This window comes from Calliphora vicina, chromosome 2, assembly GCF_958450345.1.
Source record: "Calliphora vicina chromosome 2, idCalVici1.1, whole genome shotgun sequence".
Lineage (NCBI taxonomy): Eukaryota > Metazoa > Arthropoda > Insecta > Diptera > Calliphoridae > Calliphora > Calliphora vicina.
Window position 1 is genome coordinate 57,324,342 of NC_088781.1, and position 12,265 is coordinate 57,336,606.

The following is a 12,265-nucleotide window of genomic DNA, read 5'->3' on the forward strand; positions in this document are numbered from 1 at the left end:
AATAAAGTGCCAAAAATTCTGGTCGTACGTAGACTTATGTCGACCACTGTAGATAAAATAGTTTTAGTTGTGAAAACCGAATTATTTCTTATAAAATAATTGAGTAAAAATTATAGAATCCGTCTGATATGGCTGAATAATTTTAGTTGGTGTGACAATATTTAGGTCATTTAAATAATAATTCTTCTATGTCGAAAAGCCTGTGCGAAAATAATACTGTAACTTTAAGAAGGAAACTTATAAAGAAATTCCCGAAATTTCCCGTTAAAATGTTTGCGTGAAATTTATAAACTTCCGGAAAATATTTCCCGAATAGTCCTAATAGTGATCCCTACACAAAAGTAAGGCGGATTTATTTGGTTATTTATTGGGTGTATGATTTAAAAATGAGAGATTGTAATCCCAGCCAAAAGAACTGCTCATCTTTTTAGGCAAAGAACTAATCAATTTAAGAGAGATCGTTCTGCATAGATCGAAACAAATAGTAGTCGAAAAGGGCAAGGTCTGGTCTATAAAAAGGTTAAGGCAAAACTTTCCAACCACTCCATTCTAAATAGTTTTTAACAGGTATTGCAACATGTGGCCGACCGTTGTCATGATGGAATTTTACGATTTGAGGTCTGGCCGCATACTCTGGGCGTTTTTATGCAAATGCCCGCTTTAAATGAATCAGTTGCATTTGGTATATGTTTCATGTGATGGTTAAATTTCAGCAGCTCAAAACAGATAGGACCATTTTTTTACCACCAACTACAGAGCATTACCTTACAGCCATGGATATTTGGCTTTGGTGTCGATTCGGCTTGTTGGGCGGGATTCACGTACGATCTCTTATGCTTCGGGTTATCGTAATGGATTCATTTTTCATCGCAAGTAATGATTCGATGCAACAATTATTTCCCTTTATAGCGTTCAAACATTATTTCGGACATGCAAAATCGTATTTCAAAATCTCTCCGCTTCAATTCGTATGGTACCCGATTTCCTTGCTTTTGGATGAATCCTGCAACCCGCAAATATTTTGAAATTGCTGCTTGAGTAGCTCCCAGTGATTTTGCAAGCTCTTGTTGAGTTTTACAATAATCTTCATGTAGTTATGCCTCCAATTCATGGCTGGCCTGGGCGATCTTTGTCTTTGGTGTAAAAATCACCACTTCTGAACCGAACAAACCATCTCTCGTACGTTGACACCTATGGAACACATTCACCTTTGGTAAGCAATCGTACTGCTTCAGCGGCACTGTTTATTTCAAATTAAAGAAATAAAGCAAAACTTCTCACATATGATGCTTCGTTGCTACTAAATTCGACATTTTCGAAATATAAAAAAAACTTTGTTGATTACATTATAAAGTTCAATAACTAAATAAGAACAAATGACTGATATGTACACAGAGAAAACAGATTCGTGATAGCAACCGAATTTGTTGCCAATCGAATGATTCTACATTAGTGACCGAATTTTACAGTTGTGGCTATAGAATTTTAAAAGGGGTAACAAAAGTTTGGTTGCTTTAATCGCAATTCTTCTTTGTCAACTGTCTTTCTGTTGATAGAATCGAAAAATTCTATGTGTACAACCGAATCATTCGATTGGCAACAAATTCGGTTGCTATCACTAATCTGTATTCTCTGTGTACGCTTCAAAATGACATATAAGTTATTAAAAAACAAAACCGGGTGCAAAATATACGTCATAAATGTCTGATGGGCAAAAATAGAAAAAAGGAGAAACTTTTTGTCTTGTTCCTGAATATAGAGATTTAAAATTTTATTTGTGGTATATTACATTTCTTTAATAAAAACTAATTTCACCATTAAAAACCTTATCTCTTTTCGTCTTAAAGTGTAAAATTTGAATTTTGAACGAATTGTTCCCATTTAAATATTTAAGTTTTTTTTTTAATATTGAAAATAGCAGTTAATTATGTCTTGCAAATAAAAACAAATTCAATGTAAAACCTCTATTCGTTTAGCCTCAAAAAATATCATATAAGCCTCTTAAAATAAAAAATGTAATAATAAAAACGCATATAATTTTCTTCACTTTCCTGACAGCATCTCAAAACTACAAATTTCAAAATATAGTATTGAAAATTCACAATATTATGCAAAAATTTTAAAGCTTTTTTGGTAGGCTTTCTGGTTAAATGCTCTTAATGGGCTGAGATTCTTACCAAATTCAAATGGCTTCGTTCGTGCTTGAGGCAATTACAAAGTTTGTTTCAAAATTCGTCGAATTATCTTTGAAATTAAAACCTGTAGTTTCAGTACAAGGTTTACATGGACCGACATTGCTTAACCGGAACAGTAATTGATCCTGAACAGATTGGTACACTTTGATTGAGTATTGAGACAATTGGTCAATTCGCAAGGTCTCATATCATGTCATAATGTCCTAATATATCACAATGGTTTTTATTGTTTTTCAATCCTAAAATTTCCAAAATAATACTACTCTGTATGTGCCGAATACCTAAGAGTCGGTTAAGCCGAGCTGCCCAGTCGTGATATATTAGGACAATATGACTGATAAAAGAACTTGTGAATTGAACAAATATGATTGCACTTACAAAGATCAGAATTGTAGGATATAATTTGGGGAAAAAAAAATTTTCTTAGGGTAACATTTTTGAAAAAAAAGGTTGCCCTTGTTTCCAAAACTAAAAAGGCAACATTTTTGACATTATAGAAAACGGCATTAAAATATATTTAACATTTCATTAAATCCAATTCAATTTCATTTAGTTTTATTAAAAACCTCAATAAAAAAAGCTTTACATAATATGATTATAATTCCAACATTCAATTTCTCTTTCGCAGCATTGAGGATATGATAGCGAAGGATCCAGTAGATGAGCTAACTTGCAATTAGGTGGCACTGTTTGTAAAGGACAACTAAAAATAAATAATTAATATTAATGAAATATAGCATTGATCAGTAACAAATTAAAACTATTACGAAATATTTAATATTTTAAAAAAATGTGAATGATTTGTATTATTTTTTATTACGAAACCAAATGCCCTTCATGCTCCTACCTTTTAAACTCTACAATAGAATTTTTACCACAAATTATAAGGCCACACTGAACAAATGGATCTTTCATAGACTCCATTTGCCTTAAAATTGTTTTCTCATCGATGACACAACTTTACGGATACCCTTTAGCACAAAAAAAAGAAAAATATATAAAATTCCTAGAATATCTTTGACAAAAAATCTTTATTTATTGTTTATTACTCGCATCTTTAAATGATCCATATATTCTGCTTGTCCCAATCTGACTCACAAATAAACTTGAGAAAATAATACAATAAACACAAACAAGTCGAAATATCATCTTTACACTTGAACAATTCGAATAAAACTGATAATCGTATTAAATATTTTATTCGTACTTAAGTTTACTTATACATACATATGTATTTGTTATTGTTGTTATAATAAAATAAATTCATTCGTTTTCTCTTTCCTCTTTTCTTGGGATTTCTGTTTGTTTCTGTTGCTTTTTTAAATGTCTGAATCTGTATTTATAAACGATAAAAATGGTATTTGCGTTTTTTTGTTCTTGTTTCTTTTTAGAGTTTTTCTTATCTTGATTTGAGCTGTCAGTCAAAGTAACACATTTTGAACTCTGACATAAAATCGGATTCTTTTTATTTTGACAGAAAATAAAATAAATAAATCTGCATATTTAACATCTGCTTAGAATTTTATCAATTTGTTATTTTTTTATTATTTATTTGTTTTCAAAGAAATTTTCTATATTTATAAGGAAATAATCGCACAGTGGTTTAGATAGCAAAGTTAATGAAGAACATTTGCAAAAAAAGTTTTTGAAAAATTTAATTTTTTTTGGATTTTAAATTCACAAATTCTTATAGTTTTTTGAACCACTTTTATTAATTTGCAGGAAAATTTAAGTATATTACCTAACATAACCTAAATAAAACCATAAACTACTTATATGCACTCAGTGATTTCATATGTTCATACCCTGCAGTTCTTAAAGTAGCAATTGCTAACTTTTTTTCACCTCAGCTGTTTTGGTGATTGTCTCAGAACTATATATTTAGCCGACCATATTATATGAAACTCTTACAAATATGTGAGCAAATACTGGGACAAGACCTCAAGGGAAGAAAGGAGTGGATGAGCTCCCAAACTTGGTTCTTAATCGTAGAAAGTCGATCTTTGAAAATATCAAAGAACGATAAAAAGTTTAGTAAACGCATTGAACTAGAAAATGCATATTCAATAAAGAATAAAGAAGAGCTTGTAGGTGAGACAAAAGTAAGATGAACTTGCGACCCAGGCAATCGATGCCGCAAGCATAAACGACACTAAATTTGGTTATGAGATAACGAGAAGATTAACTGGTAAATATAAACAACCTGACCGCCTCATCAAACCCAAGGATGGAACTCTAGCTCACCATATACTCGACCATCCAATGATATGTCCTCTTCAACATTAGTTAAGCTTAATACCAGCCCTCCGTCTCCGGATGAAATAAAAACCGCTATTAGAAAGTTAAAGACAATAAATCGCCAGGTTTTGATAGGAACCCATCTGAAATTATAAAATGCTGCCCAGGCTTCGATATTGCATCCAAACTTCGAATGAATTGGGTACAAAAAAATTACCAGACGACTGGATTCAAGGAATTCTTATAAAGATACCAAAAAGCAATGTTAGAATTATCGTGGAGTCTCACTTCTTTCTATACCATCCAAAATACTTACAAGAATCCACCTAAATAGAATAAATGAAAAATATGCAAAATATGGGATCTCTTAACTGGTATTCCACAAAAGCAAATTAATCTCACAAGGGCTCAATATGATAATTTTCAATGCAGAGTATTGCACAGCATCCAACTCTCAGAACCATTTCTTCCGAAATCGGGTAAAAGACAGCGATTCCTACTGTCTCCACTACTCTTTCTGATGATTATAGACAATGTCGTTGAAAATACGGCGCGGTATCCAATGTAAATAAACCAGTAATCTCGAGGATTTAGACTATGCTGACGATATCTGTTTTCTGACCACTAAACATTCAGATATACAATCGAAACTTGATGGCTTGGTTCTTCACTCGACAAATGTTGGTATTAAAATTAACAAAGGCGATGAAAATAAAAACCGAAAACAACAACCCGTTTCTCATCGGTCATCGGAACAAGTTGAGTTTCTTGACAAATTCTGCTACCTGTGAAGCATGGTTTCAACAGAAGATAGCGCAAAATCAGACATCGAACGTAGGATTGGTAAAGCAAACAGAGCGTTCTTCCAACTATTTGGAAATCAAACATTATAGCTCTGTTCAATAACTAAAATTTGTTACTAGTTAGTAACAATTGTTACTGCAAAAGCGTTCATTAACTCAAAAAACTTGCAAGTAGAGAAAAAAATCAAGAGCGTATAAATTTTAGAGAGTGTTCTCTCATTGCAAACTATTACATGTTCTATTTGTAACTCGTAATAGTTAACAGCTTATATTTCAAATGTTTTGTATTATTGTTTATTTATTTACAATTTTATTTTTGTGGTGAAAAAATTTCAAAAAAAGAATTATCAATAAAATTGAAGAAAATGTGAGTATTTATACATTTTAAAAGGAATAAAATAAGTATAAAACAATTGTTACTGGAAAAGCGTTCATTTACTTTTTACTATTATTGAGAATTTAAGAGAGTAATTTTGTAAATTTTGATTTTATTCTCTCGTTGCAAGTATTTACTGGGAAAGTAAATGAACAGACCTTATATCAGTAAAAACTAAAATAAACATATTCAAGTCAAACGTTCTATCAGTTTTTCTTTATAGCTGCGAAACGATTTACAAACCGCTGCTTGCGTTACATTTTGAAAATCAGGTGGCCAAACTTCATAACCAACGATTAACTATATAGAAAATGCAACATTAAGCCTATCCAAATAATTATTAAAAGAAGAAAGTAGAAATGGATCGGGCACATTCTTAGGAAGGATCCAAATGAAAGAAACTGCCAAATCCTAGATTGGAATCCACAAGGCAATAGAAGAAGAGGTCGGCCAAAGACCAGGTGGAAGAGAAGTAGTTATTGCTTAAAGACATCGAAAACTGCGGAAGAACTTGGAATGAAATAAAAGTACTTGCGAATGATCGAATCCAAATTATTATTAAAGGAAGAAAGTGAAAATGGATCGAGCACACTCTTAGGAAGGATCCCGATGAAATAAACCACCAAGCTCTAGATTGGAATCCACAAGGCAATATCAGAAGAGGTCTGATATAGACCGCATGAAAAATAAGCTTGCTGAAAGACATCGAAATTAGACGAAGAAGCAAAAATGAAATAAAAGAACTTGCGAATGATCGTATATCTTGCAGAAATTTTGTAGGTACCCTATGCTCCACATGGAGTTAAGTGGACAGAAGAAGAAGAATATGATATGAAAGCACGATGTTTCCAAAAGTTCCTAACTGGTAACAGGACTAGCTATTTAACTAGATATTTTAACATGAACATGTCCTAAGAGTAAGCTAATTGACCCCTATTATTCAGTCTAGACAGATCATAGTATTTAACTCAATCGTATACAGTGCCATGTCATCTTCTAACTAGTTAATTTATTTTCTAGCAAGTCACATCTTAACTATAGAGAGACGGTGTTATACCCGATTTCTTGAAAGCAAACCTTAAATTCTGCTGATTAAAAGAACTACTTCTTTGAGGATAGGTTAGGTTACAAAGGCAGTCAGTTACACTCGCTTACTTGGGTCCAATAATTGGTCCCTTTGTGATATCAGTCTTCATATGTCGGTGTGCGATTAGGTGGCGAACCAACCTAATATACGAATAAATGAATCTATCTTCCTAATATCTACCCTCATTAGATCGGTTGTTGCAGTTATAGTCCCCAATAAAGCAAAGCAAAGACACCATGCCAACTTCTACAATAGTCATTTGAAGGAATATTTAATATCCTTACATGCGCTCTTAATCTATATCCTTACCCGATCCCTAGAAAGCCCTGGCAAAAACGTAGACTAATGATAATCATATACAGGCCAGGTATTCTTCGATATCGAGCTAGTAATCTAAGTAGGCCCATAAAGTTATTGCTATATAAGTAACCTACATGAAAGCGTACACCAACTGTATGATCGAACTCGTCTAGAAAGCGAGATACTGCTTTGGCCAGTCCCTCCACAATATATGATGCATCAGAGTGACATGGCACCCGTAATAACTACTGCTGATTCTAAGTGGAAAATGCATTCCTCAACTCGTAATTATACTTCCATGAACTGCAGGGTACATAAATCTAACATACATGCACTCACATTCATGCTTATCAATTACTGTATGTTTGTCTAACTTGTGGTCTGGTAGTGGAAATTCAAAAATGTTCGAAATCAAATTTAACCACAAAAATGTTTGCATTTTGAAAATCTAAAGTGGGGAAAATTTAATTGAAATTTGTATAAACAATACGTTTAATTACGGATGTTTATATGGGGTTATATTTAGATAAGTGTGTGTAAGTGTATTTTAGTGCATGAATTTCATGCAAAACTATGGCAGATTTTTAATTTATGAAAATTATTCATTAATTTATTGTTTATGTATGCAGTGACAAAGATATACACACGCGCTGTTGCAAGTATTTATTACAATTTTAATTGTATAATAAATAAATATTTCAATTAAATTTAATAATTACATTATTTTATTTTATGTAAAACAAAATTGAACAGCGACAGGATAATAGAGAAGGTTATTTATTATATTGTACATATCATGAATTCCATAAAACATCATCGTTTTTAAAAGGTGAAAATTGAATTTAACTCATTACTTTGCAATTGAAGTGTCTTTTAAATACATCTTAAAACTATAAAATCTGACTATAGCTTCATAAGATATGAATATTTAAAATTAAATAAATTTTCATAATTTTAAAAAAAATTTAATCATGAAAAAAGTGATTTTTCTAAAAAAAACTTTAATAATGAAAAAAGTGATTTTTTCGAAATTTTAAATAATAAAAATGGAAATGTCCAAAAGACTTCATATGGTATTTGTTTACCAAATATAAAATTACCATCACTGCTAATTTTTTTTACTTGTGTCCATTTACTCTCTTCAATAGATAGTGAAGTGTCAGCAGGACAAAAGCAGCAGGCAGCCAGTTATATAATTTAGTCATGCTGACTTTTAGCGAAATATTTTAGAAGGTCAATAAATTTATTTACCTTGTAAATGTTATAAAATTCATTAGTTTTATTATAAACATTTCCACTGGTCTTTAAATAAATTTGCAATTTTAATAATAACAAGTAAGAGTGCTACATTCGGCTGTGCCGAATCTTATATACCCTTCACCAAATTATACCTCAAAATTTTAAATATTTTTAGGTAAACAAAATTTAATTTTTTTCCAGTTGTTTTTTGAATTTTTTGGAAAAAAATTTTTTCGATTGTTATTTAAAATTTTTTTAAATTTTAAAATTTTTTTTTTTGTTTTTTCATTTTTTTTTTTTTTTAAAAAATTCGGGTTCAAAATTTTTTTTCCCGATTTTGACCCATTGTAGGTCCAACTTACTATGGTCTTATATACGTCGTTGCAAATATCTTTGAAATATCTATCATTAGATATCCATATTGTCTATATTAATGTCTTAGTAATCCAGATATAGGTAAAAAATAGGTCAAAAATCGAGGTTGTCTTGGTTTTTTCCTCATATCTCAGCCATTTGTGGACCGATTTTGCTGATTTTAAATAGCAAAATTCTCGAAAGCATGTCTGACAGAATTATTGAAGATTTGGATCCCGAAGATATCTGGGGTCTTCAGAAAACTGATTTCAACAGACAGACAGACAGACAGACGGACAGACAGACAGACAGACAGACAGACAGACAGACAGACAGACAGACAGACAGACAGACAGACAGACAGACAGACAGACAGACAGACAGACAGACAGACAGACAGACAGACAGACAGACAGACAGACAGACAGACAGACAGACAGACAGACAGACAGACAGACAGACAGACAGACAGACAGACAGACAGACAGACAGACAGACAGACAGACGGACATGGCTTAATCGACTCCGCTATCTATAAGGATCCAGAATATATATACTTTATAGGGTCGGAAATGAAAAATGTAGAAATTACAAACGGAATGACAAACTTATATATACCCTTCTCACGAAGGTGAAGGGTATAAAAATAAAACTACTTAAATGTCTTATCGATTTTTTTAATTTTTTTATCCTACACATTTGCAATTAAACTAAAAATAGAACCACAATATATTATACTCAAGCCACTTACTAATTAGGACCAACAGATGTCAATATACCAAGAAAACAACAACTAAACACACAACAATTATTGTAAAATTGCCAAGTATTTTGAATCCAACGCTATTTTTTTTTTTTTTGCAGAAAAATTACTAAATGGATTTACTGGAAATAATTATTGAATCATTTAGCGTTCATGTTAATTAACCCCTCTAGTCATTAAAGGAAAATTTCATAAATACTAGAAGAAATTTAATTGGTTAATTCAGTTTAAAATATTTATATTTGTCAGAGCTGTAAAAAAATTAATCTTCGAGTAATTAGACAATGAATTGTAACTTTTTGAATGCATTAATTTTCTTCAAAATATTAATAGAATTAAACTTTTAATGAATTCATTAATCATGTTTTACACAGGTCAGCAGCGAAAAAAGGTTTCACTAACCAATATATAGATTTGATGCATCATGATTACCTAAGTACAAAAATGGTAAAAATTTTGAATTCTAAGGATAGATTTTTTTAAAAATATTTTTTTCTAAAATTGTGAATTTTGCTTACAAGCGTGTACTTTGAGCGTAAATTTTACATGTGTTTTGTTTTTGTTACAATTTTCGTTACAATAACACAACACATGTAAAATTTACACTCAAAGTACACGCTTGTAAACACATACAATTTTGTGAAAATGAGCGAATTCACTTAATTCTGAATAAATTCCAAAAGAATTCATAGATTTTTAAGGTCGATATCTCATTTTGTTCCTATTACATGTGGCTTTGCAATTATGCAATAAATTTGAACAATATCGGCCGTTTTCGATTTTTCATGATTTTTTAAAACAAAATAATTTATTATTTTCACCTAAAAAATATAATTTTTGCTTAAATTTATTATTATAACTCCGAAACTACTGAGCCGATTTGTACATAGTATGGGGAAAATGTTTTCAAAATACAATCAATCGAAAGAAGAACATTAACTACTCAATTTTATGTATATCAAACAAAAAAGTAAAATTTTGTAAAAATGAGCGAATTCACTTAATTGTGAATAAATTCGAAAAGTAGCAATCGATTTTTGTGGTCAATACCTCATTTTGTTCCTATTACATGTGGCTTTGCGATAAAGCTAAAAATCTGAACAATTTCTGCGGTTTTCGATTTTTCATGAGTTTTTAAAACAAAAAAATTAGGTATTTTCACGTAAAAAATATAATTTTTGCTTCAATTTATTATTATAACTCCGAAACTGCTGAGCCGATTGAAATACAATATATATGTGAAAATTTGTATATAGTATGCGGAAAATGTTTTCAAAATTCAATCAATCGAAAGAAGAACATTAACTACTCAATTTTATGTATATCAAACAAAAAAGTAAAATTTTGTAAAAATGAGCGAATTCACTTAATTGTGAATAAATTCGAAAAGTATCCACCGATTTTTAAGACCGATATCTAATTTTATTGCTATTACATGTGGGTTAGCGATAAAGCTATAAATCTAATAAATTTCTGCCGTTTTAGAATTTTCATGAGTTTTTAAAACACAAAAATTTTATATTTTCACGTAAAAAATTTATTTTTTTATTATAACTCCGAAACTACTGAGCAGATTGAAATGCAATATATAAGCGGATTAAAGGTTATTTAAATTTAAACTTTTCTAAGTTTATTTTAATAATATCGGACTAACCCTTATTGAGTTATCATAAATTATGTGGAGAAACGTCTAAAAAAAATCACAATTTTCCAAAAAAAAAATTATAAAAAAAACTTCTCCATAGAATTTAAAATTTGGCCCATATTTGTACTACTGGAACCATAATACATCAAAATTGTGTAGTGATTTAAAATGCCTCTAAAAATTTTTTAGATTTTGTTGCACTGTGTTATTATTCAGAAAAGGTATTGACTTTCATTGTCATTATTTTCTTAATTCTATTTTTGAATTAAGATAAAATGACAAAACATAAACTGCGGTTCTTAAATAAAATGTCTATAAAAATCTCTACTCTATAGTACATTATTTCCTAATCACGCATGTTCCCACCAAATACAGAGCATTACCTTACCGCCATGAATATTTGGCTTAGGTGTCGACTCGGCTGGTTGACTGGGCTTTACATATGATCACTTACGCTTTTTCATGGCAAGTTATGATTCGGAGCAAACATTTTTTTCTCTTATAGCGTTCAAGCATATTTTCGAACATGCAAAATCGTCTTTCAAAGTCTCTCGGCTTCAATTCGTATACTCTGCTTTGGAATCCTGCTGCTCGCAAACGTTTTGAAATTGCGATCTTTGTCTTCCGTGTCAAAATCACAACATCTGAATCGCACAAACCATCTATCGCACGTTGAAACCGATGGAACACATTTACCATAAGCTTTGGTAACCAATTTCAGTGTCTTTTTTTATACCCTTCAACTTCGTAAGAAGGGTATATATAAGTTTGTCATTCCGTTTGTAATTTCTACATTTTCCATTTCCGACCCTATAAAGTATATATATTCTGGATCCTTATAGATAGCGGAGTCGATTAAGCCATGTCCGTCCGTCTGTTGAAATCACTTTTCTGAAGACCCCAGATATCTTCGGGATCCGAATCTTCAATCATTCTGTCAGAAATGCTTTCGAGAAGTTTTCTATTTAAAATCAGCCAAATCGGTCCACAAATGGCTGAGATATGAGGAAAAAACCAGGACAACCTCGATTTTTTACCTATATCTGAATTACTAAGTCATTAATATAGACAATATGGATATCTAATGATAGATATTTCAAAGACCTTCGCAATGACGTATATAAAACCATTGGACCTACAATGGGTCAAAATCGGAAAAATATTTTTTAACACGATTTTTTTTTCACCCAAATTTTTTTTTCGCTATATATTAAAAAAAAAATTGAAAAAAAACAACAAAAAAAATTTAAATTTAAATAAAAAAA

The 12,265-nt window shown here is 30.8% G+C and overlaps 1 protein-coding gene and 1 long non-coding RNA gene across 4 annotated transcripts in view; both read right to left on the reverse strand.

The window, feature by feature from the left end:
- Positions 1-12,265, reverse strand: part of LOC135952119 (serine-rich adhesin for platelets) — a 322,223-nt gene that overhangs the window by 232,936 nt on the left and 77,022 nt on the right. The window lies entirely within an intron of this gene.
- On the reverse strand, positions 2,734-3,395 carry LOC135951859 (uncharacterized). The gene is made up of 3 exons (XR_010575998.1): positions 3,245-3,395; positions 3,043-3,166; positions 2,734-2,898 (listed from the first exon to the last, which is right to left on the reverse strand). It is a non-coding gene; the product is annotated as an uncharacterized LOC135951859 (long non-coding RNA).